Below are 20,675 nucleotides of genomic sequence, written 5' to 3'. Positions count from 1 at the left end.
ACCACATGTTTTAAAATCTACTGCCCCTCACAACTCAATCTTCCTGGTCACATCATCCACTTACTTGAAGAGAATTGTCAGGCACAATCTTCCTCGCACAAAGCCACACTTACTATTCCTAATCAAAGCCTGTCTTTCTAAATCCATGTACATCTTATCCCTCAGAACCTTCTCAAGTAACTTACCTACCACGGATGTTAAACCTGCTGATCTGTAGTTCCAAGGCTTTTATTTGTTCAGTTCTTCTCGAATAAGGGCACAACAATTGCGATCCTCCAGTCTTCGGGACATTACCGGTGGTTACTGATGATAAACATTAAAAGCCAGGGTCCCCGTAAATTCTTCTGGAGCCCCTTGAGGTGTTCTTGGATATATCGGGTAAGGACCATGAGATTTATCCACTTTCAAACATTCTAGAACGTCCAAAATCTCCTCAACTATGATATAGATTGGCTCTAAGATATCACCACTAACTTCCTCTAGTTCTCAAGTCAACATGTCTTTCTCCACAGTAAACAGAGAGTAGAAATATTCGTTGAGGACTTCACCCATCACTTATAGTTCCACACTTACTTGTCCACATTGGTCTTCGAGGGGTCCTATTTTCAATCCTGTTTTGATTTTTTAAAAATATATTTAAAGTACCTTTTTGGATTCATCCTAATCTTCTCAGCCAAGGCACTTTCTTGCTCTCTTTTCACCCTACTGATTTCCTTCAGCAGTAAACTCCATTATCTCTTATATACCTCCAGGAATTTCTTTGTTCCCAGCTGCCTGGACCTGAGCCATGGCCCAAGTACGAACATGAACCGGTGGACCAGTTTTGTCCTTCTCCATAACTATTTGAAAATTAATAGAACTACGGTTAATGGTCACAAAGTGCTCCCCCACTGTTAACTCAATCACCTGTCCTGCCCTATTTCCTAAGAAAATTTCGTGTTTCTCTGTATATTGCTTGAGGAAACTTTCCTGAAGCTTTTATCAGATTCTATCTCATCAAATCCCTTAACGCTCTGGCCATTCCAGTCTGTATTCGAAAAAATAAAAGCCCCTATTATGAAAACCCTATTGCTCTTGCAGGTTTCCCCTCTCTCCCTGCATATTTATTACTCTCATTCCTGTTGACTATTTGGGGGCCTATAGCACATCCCCAATCACCTCACGAACATTTTCCTATTTCTTAACTCCACCCACAAAGCCTCACTGGGTGATTCATCAGTTATTTTATCTCTGATTACTGCTGTGGTACTCCCCTTAATCAGAAATGCAACTCCACTCCCTTCCTTCCAATATCTCTGTCTCACCTAAAGCAACTGTACCCTGGCACATTAAGCTGTCAGTCCTATCCATCACTTAGCCATGTTTGTGTAATGGCTATAATATACCAGTCCCACCTACATTTCCACGCCCTGTGTTCATTGGCCTTACCTGTATTGAAATAGTGCAATTTAATCCAAAAGGCATTTCTCTCTGTCATTTTCCAGCCTAAATTTACTATTTCTGATGACTCTATCTCCTTCCAGCCTCGCACTTGTCTCCCTGCTCTGGAGGATACCACCCCCTGCCGATCTAGTTTAAACCCACCCTGGTAACACTCGCATAACTGGATGCCAAGATATTGGTGTCCCTTCCAGTGCAGGTCTCGGACGGTAATCTCCCTCTAAGGAGATGACCAATGTCAAGGTTTTTTAAAAAAATGTTTCTCCGAGCTCTCTGTAATCTCAGTCCAGAACCTCGGCCCTATTTCAACGGGTATCATTTGTGCCAACGTGCATAATGATTTCTGGATGCTCACCCAACCCCTTGAGAATGTTCAGCAGCCACTTGTCGACATCCTGGACCCGAGTAGCGGGGAGGTAATCCACCATCCTGGATTCCCGTTTGTGGCCACAGAATCTCCGAATGTCCCTCTAACAATCGACCCTCCTATCTTTAACGACCTGTTTACCTTTACCCTTTCCCGCTGTGCCCCTGAGCCAGTGCCAATCCCACCAGCCTGACTATTGCTGCTTTCACCTGAACGGGCATCACCCCCAACAATCCAAAATGGTCTACATGTTATGGAAAGGAATAGCCACAGGCTATTTCTGTACTCTCTGACGACTCCCTTTGCCATTCCTGGTGGTCGCACAGCTACTCTCTACCTGGAATATGACGGAATCAAGGATCGCCTCTTGGATTAAATTGTGTTTATTTAAATACAACAGGACTGACAGGTAAAGCTCATGAACCGAGGGCGATGAACGTTGACTGGAATATTGCAGTCATTAAAGAAACATAACTTGGGCTGTGTCTTGGGTGTGGCCACCACCACTAAAGCACTTATCTATGAAGTTCTGAGTATCTCAGATGACCCTGAGTGCATCCTAAATAACCTTCAGCCCAACAAGTCCGCACCGAGCCTCCAAAGAGCAGCCCACGCAGACCCACTCCCCTACACTACAGGCAAATTAGCACGACCAATTCACCTAATCTGCACATCTTTGCACTGTGGGAGGAAACCGCATCATCCAGAGGAAGGCCATGCAGACACGGGCAGAATGCACAAACTCCACACAGACAGTTGCCCGAGCCAGGATTTGAATCCTGGTCCCTGGCACTTTGAAGCAGCAGTGCTAACCACTGAGCCACCGTGCCACCTAGCTCCAGCTCCCTAACACGGTCTCCCAGGAGCTGAAGCTGGGTGCACAGTCCACACGAATAGTCATCAGGGACAGTGAAAATCTCCGTGAGCTCCCACATGAAACAAGAGGATCGTGTGACTGCCCTAACTGCCATCTCGACGGCTATAACAATAATGTTAAAAGGACTTTATTTCAGTTTCCCTGTACATTTTGCTGAGCTGGAGCTGTCTGAAGCCTCTCGTGTCAAAGCCTTACTGCATACTCTGCAACAACAGCATGTCTCTCTCCCCCTCCATATATAGTTTTGGCCAGCGAAGGAAGGAGACACGACAGTGATGCAGTGTTTAGGTCTTCAAGACTCCTTGACACCTGGCCACTGACTTCCAGGTCCCCAGTGCACGTCTCTGATTGGCCTTGGAGGGTGTCTTGCTGAGATCTTCCTTCTGGAAGTGATGACTCTGTCAATGCAAATCCTCACCCCGACAGGCAATCTGTGTTGTCGCAGTCCCCTCATACTTTCTGTCTATTAGTATCGCGTTTATGAATTCCTTGAATCCCTCGAGAGAGGTGATGTTCTTGTGAATGCAGGGCTATTGGAAAAGATGACCATTAGACATAGGGACAACAAAATGTCTGTCCTCTAAATGAGTCTGTGTTTCCTTCGATTCGGTTATTTTTATTTTGTTAATCCCCATTCCACTTTTCTGCAATTTCCCCGTAACACTTGTATAAAAATCTGTCTGTCTCAGCCTTGAAGATATTTAATGATCCAGCCTCAACAGCCCTCCAGATTTTCTACAATTGTTTCCCTCTCACTGATGTGAGACTTGGTGGTCTTTAATCTGGTGATTTGCCCACTCTATCTTGCAAAAACTTCCAATTCTTCCTCAGCTCCTGTATCAATTTGCTCAAGGGTCAGACGGTCACTCTCCCTGAATCCAGTAACAGCTTCTCCAAACTCAAGATCGATTCGGAGGATGTATTTAACATATTCTCTGTCTCTGTGGACAGACTGTCCCCTTAGTCCCTAACACTCCCATTCTTTCCCACGTTAGCGTCTTCCCCTGAATACACCAAAAATATGACTTTGGATTCTTGCTAATCGTACCCGCTAATGTTTTATCATCCCTCCTCCTGCTCTTCCGCTGACTTTTGAGTTTAGCCCTCCACTTTCTGTATTCTTTTAGGGCAATCATTGACCTGCTCACTTGGAACCTGCTTTAAGCTTCTCTTTCCTTTTTCATCCTGTTCGGGATTTGTGTCGACATCTGAGGTTCTCTGGGCTTGTTTTCCTAAATTTTAACTTCGGTGTAACATGCTGGGCCGAGACTGTCATCAATTCAATTTTAATCAAATGACCCCCCAACCCCCGCCCCAACTTGTTCTGTTATAGTTTCATCCAGAAGCAACTGCACTTTGGCAGGATTCTGTCATTTTTTTCATAAAATCTGTCTACCCAATCCAAAAAGCTTTTATGATTCAAACATTTTGGGGTCTTTTCCTTAGCCAAGTCAAAATGTGTGATATCACAATAACTGGTCCGATAATGCTCTCCCACTTCTGCCTGGAACATCTGACTGGCTTCGTTCCCCACGTGAGGCCCAACGCTACACTGCCCATTGTTGTATCTGCTCTATGTTGATTTAAGGATTTCTCTGGAATAAATTTCAAAGCACCTGCTCCCTCTTAAGAAATTATCACTACCATAATGAATGTTTGGAATTGAAATGCCTAAATATAATGATCCTATTAATGTTTTTACACACCTCAATAACTTGATTATATACCTGCTCCCGTACTTTCCTTTATCTGGGGTTCTACAATATATCCCAAGCAGTGTTTCTGTCATGGTTTTGACACTGAGCTTTAACCACCAAACCTCATTAGATGATCCTTTCAAGATATCGTCCCTTCTTAAGCCAGTAACTAAATCCATAATTTATAAGCCAACACCACCTCCTCTTTTACCCTCTCTCCTGGCCTGACTATATTTCTGTTACCACAGAATATTGAGTTGTCAGCCATGACCTCCCTCGAACACATCTCTGTAATGGTAAAAATGACACACTTCCACATGTCATCTCGTTTCCTTGTCATATCTGTCTGTCTGATAATATTCCCAGCATTAAGGTAAAGCACATCCAACCTGAAATATATTACCTGGAATACTCTGTATCTCGGAGTTCTTCAGTCATTCACTGTTGGTTATCAAGCTGCCTAATTCATGAACCAAAACTGTAAATCTGCGACTGAATGAATATTTGTAGAGTTGTAATTTCGTTTTTAGTAAAAGTGTTCATCAAATGCAGCTTTTCAGAACTGAACAGTCAGCTCTAACGACAACGGGTTTCCGCTGATTAATTGCCTGCTCAGTGTGCAGAGAGGACAGCCCTCAGTAATGGAGAACGTGAGGACTGCAGGTCCTGGTGATCAGAGTCGAAAAGTGTGGCGCTGGGAAAGCACAACTATTCAGGCATCATCTGAGGAGCAGCAGAGTCAAAGTTTTGGCACCCCCCTCCCCCCGTCCATGAGAAAGGCATTTGTGCCTTCCCATGTTTGCCATTCCATAATACACAGGATATTGGGAACCATACTTGCTCAGGAAGGCAGCACTGTACAGAGCCCTGAAATGGAAAGCAGTCAATCAGTTGGCTAGACAGGGAGTAAACAAGTTGAGGTCAAATACAGACTGAGGATAGATAAAGGATAGATAAATCCCTCAGCCACACGGGAAACACCCTAAGTTACGACAGGAAGAGAGGAAAGAGATTTCTGTGCTTTTGGCGATGGTCTTTGCGTCTTCACTCTCCATTTGAGAAGCGTCTGTTGATTGGAGTGTGGCAAATGTTAGTCCCTTGTCCAGGCAAGGGAACAGGGATTATCCTGAGAATGACAAACCAGTCAGCCTTACATCAGTGTTGGGCAAAGTATTGGAGACGATTCTGAAAAATCAGAGTTTGATTAGAAACAGTCAGCATGACTTTGTGAGGGGCAGGTCATAACTCACAACTCTTACTGGATTCTTTGAGGATGGGGATTAAACGCACTGAAGGAGAGAGAGCAGTGAATGCGGAGTGCATGGATTTTAACAAGGTGTTTGATAAGCTTCCCCGAGGTAGTTTCATTCAGAAGGTAAGGAGGCATGACATACAGGGAGTCGTATCCGTCTGGATAGAGAATTGGCTAGCCCATAGAAGACAGAGGGTGGTGGTAAATGGGAAGTCTTCAGTGTGGAATTCGGTGTGCAGTGGTGTTACGTAAGGATCGGTTCTGGGACCTCTGCTGTTTGTGATTTTAATAAATGACGTGGATGACGAAGTGGAAGGGTAGGTTAGTAAGTTTCATGATGTAACACCAGTTGGTGGAATTATGGATAGTGTAGAGGGCTGTTGTAGTTTGCAACAGGACATTTACAGGATGCAGGACTCAACTGCTTAGTGGCATATGGTGTTCAATATGGGAAAGTGGGATGCGATTCATTTTGGAAGGTCGAAGTTGAATGCAGAATACAGGGTTAGAGGCAGGATTCTTACATTGTGGAGGAACGGGGGATCAAATGGGCAATGGCGTAGCTCCCACAATGTTTCTACGCAGGTTCATAAGGTGATTAAGAAGGTGTTTGATGTGTTCAATAGCCGAGGGATTGAGTTTAAGAGCTGGAAGGTTATGCGTCAACTATATGGAGCCCTGGTGAGACCACACGTAGAATATTGTGATCTATTCTGGTTGCCTCATTGTAGGAAAGATGCAGAAGTTTTGATGAGAGTGCTGAGGAAATTTATCAAGATGCTGCCTGGACTGGAGGGCATGTCTTGCAAAGAAAATTTGAGGGAGCTGTGGTGTTTTCCTCATTGGAACGAAGAAGAATGGAACGTGACTTGACAGTGGTGTACAAGATGATAAGAGGCATAGATAGAGTGGATAGCCAGAGACTCTCCCAGGGTGGAAATGGCTACCTCGAGGGGTTATGATTTTAAGGTAATTGGAGGAAGGTTTAGGGGAGATGTCAGAGGTAGGTTCTTTACACAGAGAGTGGTGGGTCTGTGCAATGAACAGCCAACAGTTGTAGTAAAATGAGCTATATTAGGGATATTTAATTGGATAGACACATGAATGATAGTATAATGAAAGGTATGTAGGTTAGTATGATCTTAGAGTACATAGAACATAGAACATAGAAAAGTACAGCGTAGTACAGGCCCTTCAGCACTCGATGTTGAACCAACCGAAGTCGACCTAACCTACACTAGCCCAATAACCTCCATATGCTTATCCGATGCCCACTTGAATGACCATAAAGAGGAAGAGTCCACCAGTGATACTGGCAGGGCATTCCATGAACTCACAACCTGCTGAGTAAAGAATCAACCCCTAACATCTGTCCTATACCTACCTCCCCTTAATTTAAAGCTGTGTCCCCTAGTAACAGCGGACTCCATACACGGAAAAAGGTTCTCACTGTCAACCCTATCTAAACCCCTAATCATCTTGTACACTTCTATCAAGTCTCCCCTAAACCTTATTTTCTCCAATGAGAACAGACCCAAGTGCCTGAGACTTTCCTCATACGATCTTCCTACCATGCCAGGCAACATCCTGGTAAACCTCCTCTGCACCCGTTCCAGTGCATCCACATCCTTCCTATAGTATGGCGACCAAAACTCTACACAATACTCCACATAAGGCCGCACCAGAGTCTTATACAACTGCAACATGACCTCAGGACTCCGGAACTCAATTCCTCTACCAATAAAGCCCAGTACGCCATATGCCTTCTTCACAACACTATTTACCTGGGTGGCAACTTTCAGAGATCTGTGTACATGGACACCAAGATCTCTCTGATCATCCACACTACCAAGTAGCCTACCATTAGCCCAGTAATCCATCTTCTTGTTACTCCTACCAAAGTGAATGACTTCACACTTACCTACATTGAACTCCATTTGCCACCTTTCTGCCCAGCTCTGCAACTTATCTATATCCCGCTGTAACCTGCCACATCCTTCTTCACTGTCCACCACTCCACCCAAATTTGTATCATCCACAAACTTGCTCACCCAGCCTTCAAGCCCCTCCTCCAGGTCATTTATAAAATTGACAAACAGCAATAGTCCCAAAACAGATCCTTGTGGAACACCGCTAGTAACTGCACTCCAAGATGAACCTATACCATCAACTACTACCCTCTGTCTCCTTCCAGCCAGCCAATTCCTAATCCAAACCTCCAACTCACCCTCAATGCCATACCTCCGTAATTTTTGCAGTAGCTTACCATGGGGTACCTTATCGAACGCCTTGCTAAAATCCATATACACCACATCTACTGCTTTTCCCTCGTCCACTTCCTTAGTCACCTTCTCAAAGAACTCAATAAGGTTTGTGAGGCACGACCTGCCCTTCACAAAACCATGCTGACTAACCTTGATCACATTATTCCTATCCAGATGTTCATAAATCCTATCCCTTACAATTCTCTCTAAGACTTTGCCCACAACAGAAGTGAGACTCACTGGCCTATAGTTACTAGGGCTGTCCCTACTCCCCTTCTTGAACAAGGGGACCACATTCACTATCCTCCAGTCTTCTGGCACTGTTCCTGTAGACAACGACGACATATAAATCAAGGCCAATGTCTCCGCTATCTCCTCCCTAGCTTCCCAGAGGATCCTAGGATAAATGCCATCAGGCCCAGGGGACTTATCTATTTTCACCCTTTCCAGTATTCCCCGGAGCTCTTCCCTGCATACCTCAAAGCCATCCATTCTACTTAATTGTGACTCAGTATTCACATTGGCAACAACGTCCTGTTCCTGAGTGAATACTGATGAAAAGTATTGATTTAGTGTCTCTCCAATCTCCTCTGCCTCCACGCACAACATCCCACTAATATCCTTGACTGGACCGATACCTACCCTAGTCATCCTTTTATTCCTGACATACCTATAGAAAGCCTTAGGGTTTTCCATAATGCTACCAACCAAGGACTTTTCATGTCCCCTTCTCGCTGGGGGAAGCTGTGGGTGGGAGATCTCCTGAGGTGATGAGGTTCTGTATGGTCTGGGAGATGATGGTTTGGTGATGGGGGTGGGGTCATGGTCGAGGGGGCAGTAGGAAGAGGTGTCCTCGAGTTGACGTTTGGCTTCAGCGGTGTAGAGGTCAGTGCGCCAGACTACCACAGCGCCCCCTTTATCCGCTGGCTTGATGGATAAAAAGTCAAGGGCCAAAAGGCCTGTACAGTGCTGCACTATTCTATGTTTCCAGTTTCAGCCGGCTTGTGGATTCCCCTTAAATTGTTGAATGTGTGAGGGAGTGATATGTATGAGATCAGGAAACTTTGGAGGGGTGTAAGGCCAAAGCCTCCAGTTGTGGTGTGCATTGTTACAGGCACCTGAAAGCCAGTATATTATTTGTGTTTACTTAGACCAGACAGTATCCACCAAGTTCAGTTATTAATGTGAATTTGGATTGCCGTTTGCTGCTGGTTACTTCACATCAGTTCGACTGTGTGATCCATGTAGTAACTCTGACCATTCACAGAGATGTACAATTTTATTTTAATACTGGAGAATGTGAAGGTGACATTTAGTAGATATGGCTTTAGAGACACAAGGAACTGCAATAGAATGTCAACTTGTTTACGTCTTCATCCATGCCTGGTCCGGGGTGCAGATGTATGGAGTCTGGGAGGCAGGTCAGGTTTCATCACCATAGGTAACTTGTATGGTGTGATTCTGGCTCTCAATGTCAACACATCTGCTCTCTGGGCCAGGCTCTGACTGAAGATGAATTTCAAAACCTGGTTGCTGGTCAGCCATTAGTATTTAACCTGGACAATATTTGTACCGACACTGAGACCAGTTATAGTCTGTTGGCGGGTTATCCACCTACCCAAGGAAGGTTCCAACTGATTTGTTTTGAAGTGATATTTGCCTGACTGACCTGAAGCAGGTTAGAAGCTCCATGCACAAATTTTGGAACAGGCCACTGAGTCTCTCTGTATCACAGGCAGCTGTGAGGTCCATTAACACTGTAAATTATTTCAGCTAAATTGGAAGCAAGTTTCAGCGTAGCTCATTGCAAGATGTTGAGTTTACTGACACCGAACAATAATCGGATATTTGCTATAGTTCATGAATTGGGCAACAAGAAGATGATGTAAAAACATTAACTGCAGATGCTGGAAACCAGATTCTGGATTAGTGTTGCTGGAAGAGCAAAGCAGTTCAGGCAGCATCCAACGAGCAGCGAAATCGACGTTTCGGGCAAAAGCCCTTCATCAGGAATAAAGGCAGAGAGCCTGAAGCGTGGAGAGATAAGCTAGAGGAGGGTGGGGATGGGGAGACACCGGCACCAATCAACCACACTGCCCCGTGGCCCAACATTTCAACTCCCCCTCCCACTCTGCCGAGGACATGGAGGTCCTGGGCCTCCTTCACCGCCCCTCCCTCACCACCTGACGCCTGGAGGAAGACTGCCTCATCTTCCGCCTCGGAAGACTTCAACCCCACGGCATCAATGTGGGCTTCGACAGTTTCCTCATTTCCTCTACCCCCACCTCACTCTAGTTCCAAACTTCCAGCTCAGCACTGTCCCTATGACTTGTCTGGCCTTGTCCTACCTGCCTGTCTCCTTTTCCACCTGTCCACTTCACTCTCTCCTCCCTGACCTATCACCTTCATCCCCTCCCCCACTCTGCCATTGTACTCTATGCTACTTTCTCCCCACCCCCACCCTCCTCTAGCTTATCTCTCCATGCTTCAGGCTCTCTGCCTTTATTCCTGATGAAGGACTTTTGCCCGAAACGTCGATTTCGCTGCTCGTTGGATGCTGCCTGAACTGCTGTGCTCTTCCAGCACTACTAATCCAGAACAATAAAATGAGAACGATAATCCTTCAACTGGACTATAATCTCTTAAATCAATTATGGTGATTCTATATTTATGGAACTAAAATTTTACTCCTGTCAAGATTTTCTTACACAGATATAAAGCAGGTACATTTTATTTTATCGAAGAAACAACATAACTCTTGTGGTAAGAGAATTAGATATTCAATGTCAGGATTCAAAGCAATGTTTTGCCACTCCAACATTTAAAGTGGTTGGTTTTTGGATAATTCGATGTTCAGAGTGAGCAGAAGATTGAACATACAAATAGAATTAGCGTTCTTAAACATTTATATATAATCAATCAGTTTAATTTCTCACTGAAATGTACGATCTTCAGCTATTTGCCAGCAATTTAAAATGACAATAATTCAACATGAACTGTGAATATTAAACCAAATAAATTATTTGTGTCATCAAATATCAGTGAACAATAATTTGAAAACTTCCAATGTTTAGAATGAATGGTATTTAATATGAAATGTGGATAGTGAAAAAAAACCAACAAACATAATATCGTGTCAGCGAAATGTCAAAGCTTTCCAAAGGGCTTTGTGCCAAAGCAATGATATATTTGTTTTAGTAATTGGAATACAACATGTAAAATATTGATGTTCTGAGTAACAATTAGACTTCATAATGAAGCTGACCTTGCAATAATTTTAAATACTTAGGCTGCACCAAATAATCAGATATTTGTGAGCATTTACAATGTGAAATACTTGGATACTGACTTTTCTTCACAGCTGACACTTGATAGAATACAAAACTTTAAAGTACAGGAGGAAGTCATTGGCATTATGCATGAATCAGCTCCAAAAATGTCTCCCAGCACCTCCCATATGCCAGCCCTCTCTCTGTTGCCCGTTAAATTAATAATTTCCAAATATTGGCGACTTAGTCATGGGCGACTTCAACTTCCCAAATATTGATTGGAAGCTCTTTAGATCAAGTAGATTGGACGGGGCGGTGTTTGTGCAGTGTGTCCAGGAAGCTTTTCTAACGCATTATGTAGATTGTCCAACCAGAGGGGAGGCCATATTGGATTTGGTACTCGGTAATGAACCGGGACAAGTGGTGGGCTTGTTAGTGGGTGAACATTTTGGTGATGGCGACCACAATTCTGTGACTTTCACCTTGGTTATGGAGAGAGATAGGTGCGCACAACAAGGAAGTTTTTACAATTGGGGGAAGGGAAATTACGATGCTGTAAGACAGGATTTGAGGAGCATACGTTGGGAGCATAGGCTGTCAGGGAAGGATGTGGTGGAAATGTGGAACATTTTCAAGGAGCAGATACGACGTGTCCTTGATATGTATGTACCGATCAGGCAGGAAAGAAATGGTCGTGTGAGGGAGCCTTGGTTGATGAGGGAGGTTGAATGTGCAGTAAAGAGGAAGAAGGAGGCTTACATAAGGTTGAGGAAACAAGGTTCAGACAGAGCAGTGGAGGGATACAGGATAGCCAGAAGGGACCTGAAGAAAGGGATTAGGAGAGCTAAGAGAGGGCATGAAAAATCCCTGGCGGATAGAATCAAGGATAACCCCAAGGCATTCTATGCGTATGTGAGAAACCTGAGAATGACGAGAACGAGGGTAGGTCCGATCAAGGACAGTGGTGGGAGACTGTGTATTGAGTCGGAAGAGATAGGAGAGGTCTTGAACAAGTACTTCTCTTCAGTATTTACGAACGAGAGGGACCGTATTGTTGAAGAGGAGAGTGTGAAACGGACTAATAAGCTAGAAGAGATACCTGTTAGGAAGGAAGATGTGTTGGACATTTTGAACAACTTGAGGATAGACAAGTCCCCCGGGCCTGACGGGATATATCCTAGGATTATGTGGGAAGCAAGAGAGGAAATTGCAGTACCGTTGGCAATGATCTTCTCGTCTTCACTGGCAACTGGGGTGGTACCAGGGCACTGGAGAGTAGCGAATGTTGTGCCCCTGTTCAAAAAAGGGAATAGGGATAACCCTGGGAATTATAGGCCAGTTAGCCTTACTTCTGTGGTAGGCAAAGTAATGGAAAGGGTACTGAGGGATAGGATTTACGAGTATCTGGAAAGACACTGCTTGATTAGGGACAGCCAGCACGGATTTGTGAAGGGTAGGTCTTGCCTTACAAGTCTTATTGAATTCTTCGAGGAGGTGACCAAGCATGTGGATGAGGGTAGAGCAGTGGATGTAGTGTACATGGATTTTAGTAAGGCATTTGATAAGGTTCCCCATGGTAGGCTTATGCAGAAAGTCAGGAGGCATGGGATAGAGGGAAATCTGGCCAATTGGATAGAAAACTGGCTAACCGGTCGAAGTCAGAGAGTGGTAGTAGATGGTAAATATTCAGCATGGAGCCCAGTTACAAGTGGAGTTCCGCAGGGATCAGTTCTGGGTCCTCTGCTGTTTGTAATTTTTATTAATGACTTAGATGAGGGAGTCGAAGGGTGGGTCAGTAAATTTGCAGATGATACAAAGATAGGTGGAGTTGTGGACAGTGAGGAGGGCTGTTATCGGCTGCAGAGGGACTTAGATATGATGCAGAGCTGGGCTGAGGAGTGGCAGATGGAGTTCAACCCTGCCAAGTGTGAGGTTGTCCATTTTGGAAGGACAAATTAGAATGCAGAATACAGGGTTAATGGTAGGGTTCTTGGTCAGGTGGAGGAACAGAGGGATCTTGGGGTCTATGTACATAGATCTTTGAAGGTTGCCACTCAGGTGGATAGAGTTTGTAAGAAGGCCTATGGAGTATTATCGTTCATTAGCAAAGGGATTGAATTCAAGAGTCGTGAGGTGATGTTGCAGCTGTACAGAACTTTGGTTAGGCCACATTTGGAGTACTGTGTGCAGTTCTGGTCGCGTCACTTTAGGAAAGATGTGGAAGCTTTGGAGAGGGTGCAGAGAAGATTTACCAGGATGTTGCCTGGAATGGAGAGTAGGTCGTACGAGGATAGGTTGAGAGTTCTCGGCCTTTTCTCGTTGGAATGGCGAAGGATGAGGGGTGACTTGATAGAGGTTTATAAGATGATCAGAGGAATAGATAGAGTAGACAGTCAGAAACATTTTCCCCGGGTACAACAGAGTGTTACAAGGGGACATAAATTTAAGATGAAGGGTGGAAGGTATAGGGGAGATGTCAGGGGTGGGTTCTTTACCCAGAGAGTGGTGGGGGCATGGAATGAGCTGCCCATGGGAGTGGTAGAGTCAGATTCATTGGCGACCTTTAAGCGGCATTTGGATAGGTACATGGATGGGTGCTTAATCTAGGATAGAAGTTCGGCACAAAATCGTGGGCCGAAGGGCCTGTTCTGTGCTGTATTGTTCTATGTTCTATGTTCTATATATCCAGTTCTCTTTTGAATCTTCATTGACAACTTTCCCAGTCAGTCAAGTCCAATTTGTAACAATTCTCTAAATAAAAACACTTTTCCTTATTTCACTCCTCGCACTTTTGCATATAACCTTGAAATTAGAATTCTTTGGTGCTATAATGCCAACTAATAAAGTACTATTTTTCACTCTGACAGTTTATTCATACTTTTGAGCACCGCAATAAACTCATAAACTCTGTTCTGCTCCAGGAACAATAAGCCTTGCAAGAACTATAACAAACACTACAACGGAAAACAAGCAGAAAACTAGTCACCAGGATATATGAACATCAACTAGCCAGAAAATACAGGATCCCAATACTAATTTCTTACGTACTGATGAGGAAATACGCCACTTTGACTAGGTCTGTATATTCATTCTAGGACAGGCCAAACAGACACAAGCACAAGAATTCCTAGAAACATGGCATTTCAACCGGAACTCCATCAATAAACACATCAATTTTGATGTCATCTCCCACCCTCTGACGAATAGGGCCGGAAATGACATCATGGACAGAGGAATTTACATGACCAACGCAAGGAAACCGAAACACTTCAATAGAATGTGGCAGATAACGCCAGCACTTCACTGGAGGTTCACTCACTGAGTACAGTCAATGGAACAAACCAGGAACTGCCATTAGCTATTGCTTCAGAATATATCAGTGTTCATGGCTGCCACCACATAGAATCATTGAATGAAAATGCGAGCCTGCATCACCAAGGGTATATCCAAAGGCTTTTTGAAACATTTGTGAGATTATCTGCTCCATCACCCGCTGAGGAAATGCACTCCAAACACATGTCACCAGGGGCAGAACAGTGGCTCAGTGGTTAGAACTCCTGCCTTCGAGCGCGGGGACCCAGGATTGATTCCAGCTTCGGGTGACTGCCTGTATGGATTTTGCACATTCTCCACATGTCTGCGTGGTTTCCTCCAGGTATTCCGTTTTCCTCCCACAATCCATAGATGTGCAGGTTAGGTGAATTGGCCGTGCTTAATTGCCCATTGTGTTCAGGGATGTGTAGGTCAGGGGTAAATATAGGAGGAACGTGTTTGTGTGAGCTATTCTTTGGAGGGTCAGTGTGGATGTGTTGGACCAAAGTGCCTATTTCCACACTGTAGGAATTTTATATTCTCTGTCTGTGCCACCCTCCCAGTTCAAAACAGACTCACAAATCCTCTCTCAATCCCCTGCCTTTCACTTTAAGTATATATCCCTTTGTTTTTGACCCTTCGAGTAAGGGAAACAGCTGCTGTCTGCTCATCATTTCCTTTCCCCTTCTGCTCTTGTACACCTGTACCAGGTTTCCTCCTCAACCTTCCCTGCTGCAATGAAAAAAGGAGCAAATTTAGCCCTTGCAATTCACAGTTTGAGTACTCATTTGTCTTGATAAATGTGAGACGATGAAAATCTGAATTAACAGTGTTAAACTTCATCGGATATTAATCTGGATATAGAAATCATCTGTTTATATCGTCCTGTAGCCTAACCCTTTCCTCCTCACTGTGAACCACCCAGCTAATCTTTGTGTCATCCCCAACATTAGTTATCATTCCACTGCCCCCATCTTCCACATTCTCACCATCATCATTTATGAATATCACAAACAAACCTTGATTTCCTTCCTGTTCTCTAGATGTTATTCACAGAAGAGGAATTAGGAATTCCAGTCTCTTGCTATTCTTATTTTGGGGAATTTACATAGTGATGTAGTTAACACCTATTATGAGGGAACTGCTAATAGCATTTTCGACACAGAATTGAATTCACCTTTTTGACTCTGCCCCTTAGCATGTCTTATTCATAAAGCGTGTACCTAATTTAAGATGAACTAGGGTTTGGCCCCTTGCACTGGAACATAAGCCATTTGTGTGGCACTGTTCTTTGTATCAATAGTCAGAGCTGAAGAAGTTTTTCATCTGCAGGATGGATACTGACTCAATGCTTGAATCAGTGAATGTGATGAGGATAACTATTCAATTAAATTCTACGTTATGGGCAAACTGCAGGAGATCAAATCATGTTCTCATGTCTACCTTGAATTGGAAGCAAATACATATTGTTAAAAAAATTCAAAAATGTTGGGATACCATGCTCGGGGGAAAAAATTTAATCCGCACTTGATGGAGATACAAAAATACAGAGTGAATGTGCAATCTGATCAAGAATCAAGTATAGAAAATGAAGTACATCAAATCTTAATTTTCAATGGAACCAGATCCCAATTTTCCTGAATGGTGATATTTTTCACCCAACCTCACATTTGCTAAAGCAAGTTTTTCCCAGTCACTAAAACTTCATTAGCCACTCTTCCTCGGCCTTCTTACTCTTTTCTTACACTCCTACTTCCCTTGCACCTCCCCATCTGCAGCTACATACTCTTCCATTAATGATTTCTCTTCACATCTTTCTTCTCCCACTCCCACTGTAAGTTACACCACTTCCCTAGTTACTCCCACTTCCACTGGCCCTTCCTTTCCCTGTTTGCTTTCCAACAGGGGTGATGGGAACTGCTGGCTTCTGTGCTGCTATTGTTCATCAGTGAATGATGAGATTGGGATGATCAATGTCAAATAGGAACAGACAATAGTGTGTGTCTGTCACCGTCCAATGCACCGTAAACATGATGGTTCTGTTCCCTATACAGAGTGGAACGTTATTTCTGTCTCTGTGTCACACGCTTAACCAAACCAGCCTCATCACAAATAGGACAAACCTCACCTCAGAATCAGACGACCATGCATCAGTTTTTCCTTAAACGTTGTCAGGACAGTGACCACATTGATCAAATAAGCCGTGTACTATCATTTTGCTCTTTACCATTTTAACTGATTTTCCAATGCCATTAGAGGTGAGATCAGAGTAACTTGCCTCGCAACTAAGTAATATTTGACTCATGTAGCATCATTAACCCTCAGAACACTGTGGTTAACGGGAATCAGAGGAAATTCTGTGCTGGTAATTTCCTCAATGAACAATGAAACCTTCCCTAGAGCTATTGGGAATGACAAATAAACTCTGCCTTTGCTACTGCAATCCAAAACCATGGATGGATTTGTCTTATTAATAACATCATTTGTTTTCACAGTTTGGTCTAAAGTCTCAGAAAAGTAAGACCTTGCTGGTTGAGTTTCACCCCAATGAAATCAGAGAATTCCAATAAGATAACGATAATTTTCAATTACTTTCTGTGGACTGATCGTGCGATGTCAGTGCCACTGAGATCAATATTTTCTCTGCCCACAGCATCTCATCAAATTGACTCAAGGTTGCACCATTCCACAATTTCACATCATTCTCCAGCTAATCCGCCGTGCTCGCCGGCTATACGAGGACTACAAGGTGGAATAACTTAGAGATGCCTATGAGCTTCTGGTACCTGTCACCCCACCCATGCCTTGCGCTCTGAGACCATCCCCTCCCCCAAGCCCACCTCCTGTCGTGTATTCACCATCCATCCTAAACTGCCACGCTGTAATGCTGAATGTTCTGTACTCTGCAAAGTTCTCAGCTTTATCCTTCTGCGCCCCCTTTAATGAATTGCAGGAACGACATAATGTTGAACTCCTCTTCCACTGTCTTCTCCTCGGTGTCCAGTTGTTTGGGCAAGAGTCCACTCTCCATCCCAAAGACCCTTCCCCCAGCTACAACACTCTCCCTCCACCTGCACCCATTCCTCTGGTGTTTACTTTGACTCAATCTGTTCTTTGAGAACTTTCAATGTGACACTGGTTGTTTTAATTTCTCTGCATCCCCCTCACCCTATCCCACGTATCACTGGTCACCTATCACCCTCTGAACAGTCTATAAGCTGTATGCTTCGATCCACCCCTGACTGTGTTATTCAGCCTGTGTCGATAAGGGTGATGCTGCTGTAGTCTGGTGAACTCACCTCTCCATTTCAGAGGCTGAGTGCCAGCTCTCGGATACTTCCACATATCACCTGCTCCTCCATAACCCTGCCATGGCATATCAGGCCATTTTATTAACTAAATCTGACAACATTTCATCTGGAGATTCCCACCCACTCGCCCCCACCTAGCAGTATTCCAGGACATTTCCACGCAAACTGGATGAACAACACCCCATTTTCCATGCACGGCACCTGCAGCAATTCAGACTCAAAATAATGTTCAATAATTTTCGGGACTGGACTCCTCAAAGCCCCCTACCCATACCCCAGGCCTAGTACTCACCCCCTATTGTTAGCTATTAACAGTCTCCATTTACAGCTATTCAGCCTCTTCTGTATATTAATCAACATTTTCAGGGCTAACATCCGTTCTGAGGAAGTGCCACTGAAATAGAAATGTTAATTCTGATTTCTCTGTACAGACGCAGTTAGACTTGTTACGTCAGCTTTTTTCTCTCATTACGGATGCTGCCAGACCTGCTGAGATTTTCAAGCATTTTCTCTTTTGGTTACAAATTACTGGAGATTCAACTCAGATAGCAGCTTTGCTTATATCGTTCAGAGCAGTCAATTTGTCACGGTTCAGAAAAAAAAGAAAAAATCGATAGAGGGTAGCTCAGCAGGTCTGGCACCCTCTGAGCAGAGATACTTAGAATTAACCTTTGATTCCAATATGACTTTTTCAGAACAGGGTTACATCATATTCGATATGTTCACTTTCTTTATCTCTGCAGATACTTCCTCATCTGTGGCGCTTCTTCACCATTTTTTAATTTGTTTTTCATGTCTCTGTATCACTATATTTCATGTTTTTTGACAGGGCTACATGCTGAATTCGGTTATATGTGGACAATGTAGTCCTTTCCTGTTCCTGTTATAGTTGGTGTGTCTGTGACACCTGTGTTACAGCCGAAATCTGTTGCTTCTTTAAGATTCAAAGGAAAAAAGAATATTTTTCTGATTATCCTGTAAATCTCAGGAACTCCACTTTGTTTGAAAAGACATTTTAGAGGCAGCAGAAATTTCATGAGATAACAGGAATAAATTATTGATGGTGGAGCACTCTGTGTCCTTCGTTGAACTCGTTTGTCTACCCCGTCCCAAAGGCTTTGGTTACATATCACAGAATTATTTACAGCAAAAGTGGGGGAAACTCATCCCATTGTCTCTTCCAGTTTGGAACGACTATATCTCTACTGTTAGTCTCCTGCACTGTCCCCATAGCCCTCCACATTTTGTAATTAGTGTCTGCTTTTATTTTTAAGTATCCTGCCGGATATGAACAATATGATCAAGCTCAAACCAAAAAAAAAAGCAGACCTTAGAGGGCAAGCTCAGCTGGTCTGGCAATATCTGTGAAGAGAAATCAAAGTTAATGTTTCTGGTCCAGTGATCCTAATCGAACTGTATTCCCAATGATTAAGTGGTGTGTATATTAGATAAAGCTCACTTTATCACATTTAAAATGATCCTGTTCAGTTCACATTGTCATTCAGCATTGCATCTCTCAAATGTTGGCAGTTTCCTTGTTGTGCATTAGATTTAATTCTGTTTGGAAGAAAGAGTGATGATGACTGGGGAATATCATTGTACCCCCCCCCCCCCCCAAGTAGTCTCCACAGCCACTATCCCATTCCGTCCTATCTCCCAGCGAATGTCATGATCATCCGAACCTGACTCATTAATTCATAAGTCTTAATGAATAAGTTCATTGTAATTATCACTTTTGGTTTCGACTGAGGCCAAAATGCGTAAAAAAGTACGGTTTTACACAAATAAAACTGCATTTAGAAGTTTGTCAATTTGTATAAATAAATTACTGAAGCATATTCCCTAGTTGCCTTATTAGAGCAGTGAGAGGAACATTCAGAGAAGTCCAAACTTCCTGTCTATGTTCAAGGCGACTGTGCCCAGTGACAGTGTTTTGGCTGGCGGTTGTTCCCGTGGAGGAGAGATCCGCACAGAAGCAATATCCTGATTGTGTTTATTTTGGTGGGTGGAGGGATTTGGGGACAGATGGTAACAGCAGAATCATCTAGCCTACGAAAAGATAGCATTCATCTTTCTCCCTCACAACTGACATCACTAGAGCAATTGGTGATGGGAGATTTGACCAATAGCCAGCAATGTCGACATGTAGTCGAGTCCAGTTATATTCTGAACTGAATGTGCTGGATTAAAAGCTGGGACTGTTTGCTCAGTGACTGTGATTAATGTCAGTCTCCATGCAATGTAACTGTGTCACTGGAGGGTTTCCCTCTCCTATTGGTGAAGGGCTTCATTCAGTGCGCTATCCCAGTGTAGGAGCAGATGCATCAGCTCCAACAGTAACAGAGATCAACAGCTGCGTACACAGAGAGAGGACAGATCTGAATCTGAGAATAGCGGACTGGAACATTACAACAATGGAGAGGAGGTTTTTCTTGAATCTTTTCAAGTGTGACTCCTCTTCAGAACAGAAAAGGATTGAAAAATGTGCTTTTAAATCCCTTGACCGCAGTAGAGGAGGGGTAACGGGAAACAAGATGATGTAGAGGAGCAATGCCACTGACAAATTGACTTTTATTTCTGGTAAAAGAGAATCAAATGTAAAATGAGTATTAATTAGATGTGAAGGGGGAAATGGGTTCGTTAATTAACAGCAAGACAAACGATTCACAAATAGGGCAAGTTCATTGGGAGACCAGGAGAAAGAATGTGTGAAGAATGGAGACCAGCCATAATGTGGTCAGGCTGTGCAAGTATGGAATTGAATAAAACTTCCATCAGGATAGAACGTTCCAACGTCTAAAGTGAGATGTTATTCGAGCTTGGGTTTTGCTTCATTGGAGCATTACAGCAACCCAGGACTAAAATGTTTGCATGTGAGTAAGGTAA

Source organism: Chiloscyllium punctatum, chromosome 12 (genome assembly GCF_047496795.1).
Source record: "Chiloscyllium punctatum isolate Juve2018m chromosome 12, sChiPun1.3, whole genome shotgun sequence".
In the NCBI taxonomy this organism is placed as follows: Eukaryota; Metazoa; Chordata; class Chondrichthyes; order Orectolobiformes; family Hemiscylliidae; genus Chiloscyllium; species Chiloscyllium punctatum.
The sequence above is the reverse complement of the archived record's forward strand: the minus strand, read 5'-3'. Positions refer to the sequence as shown.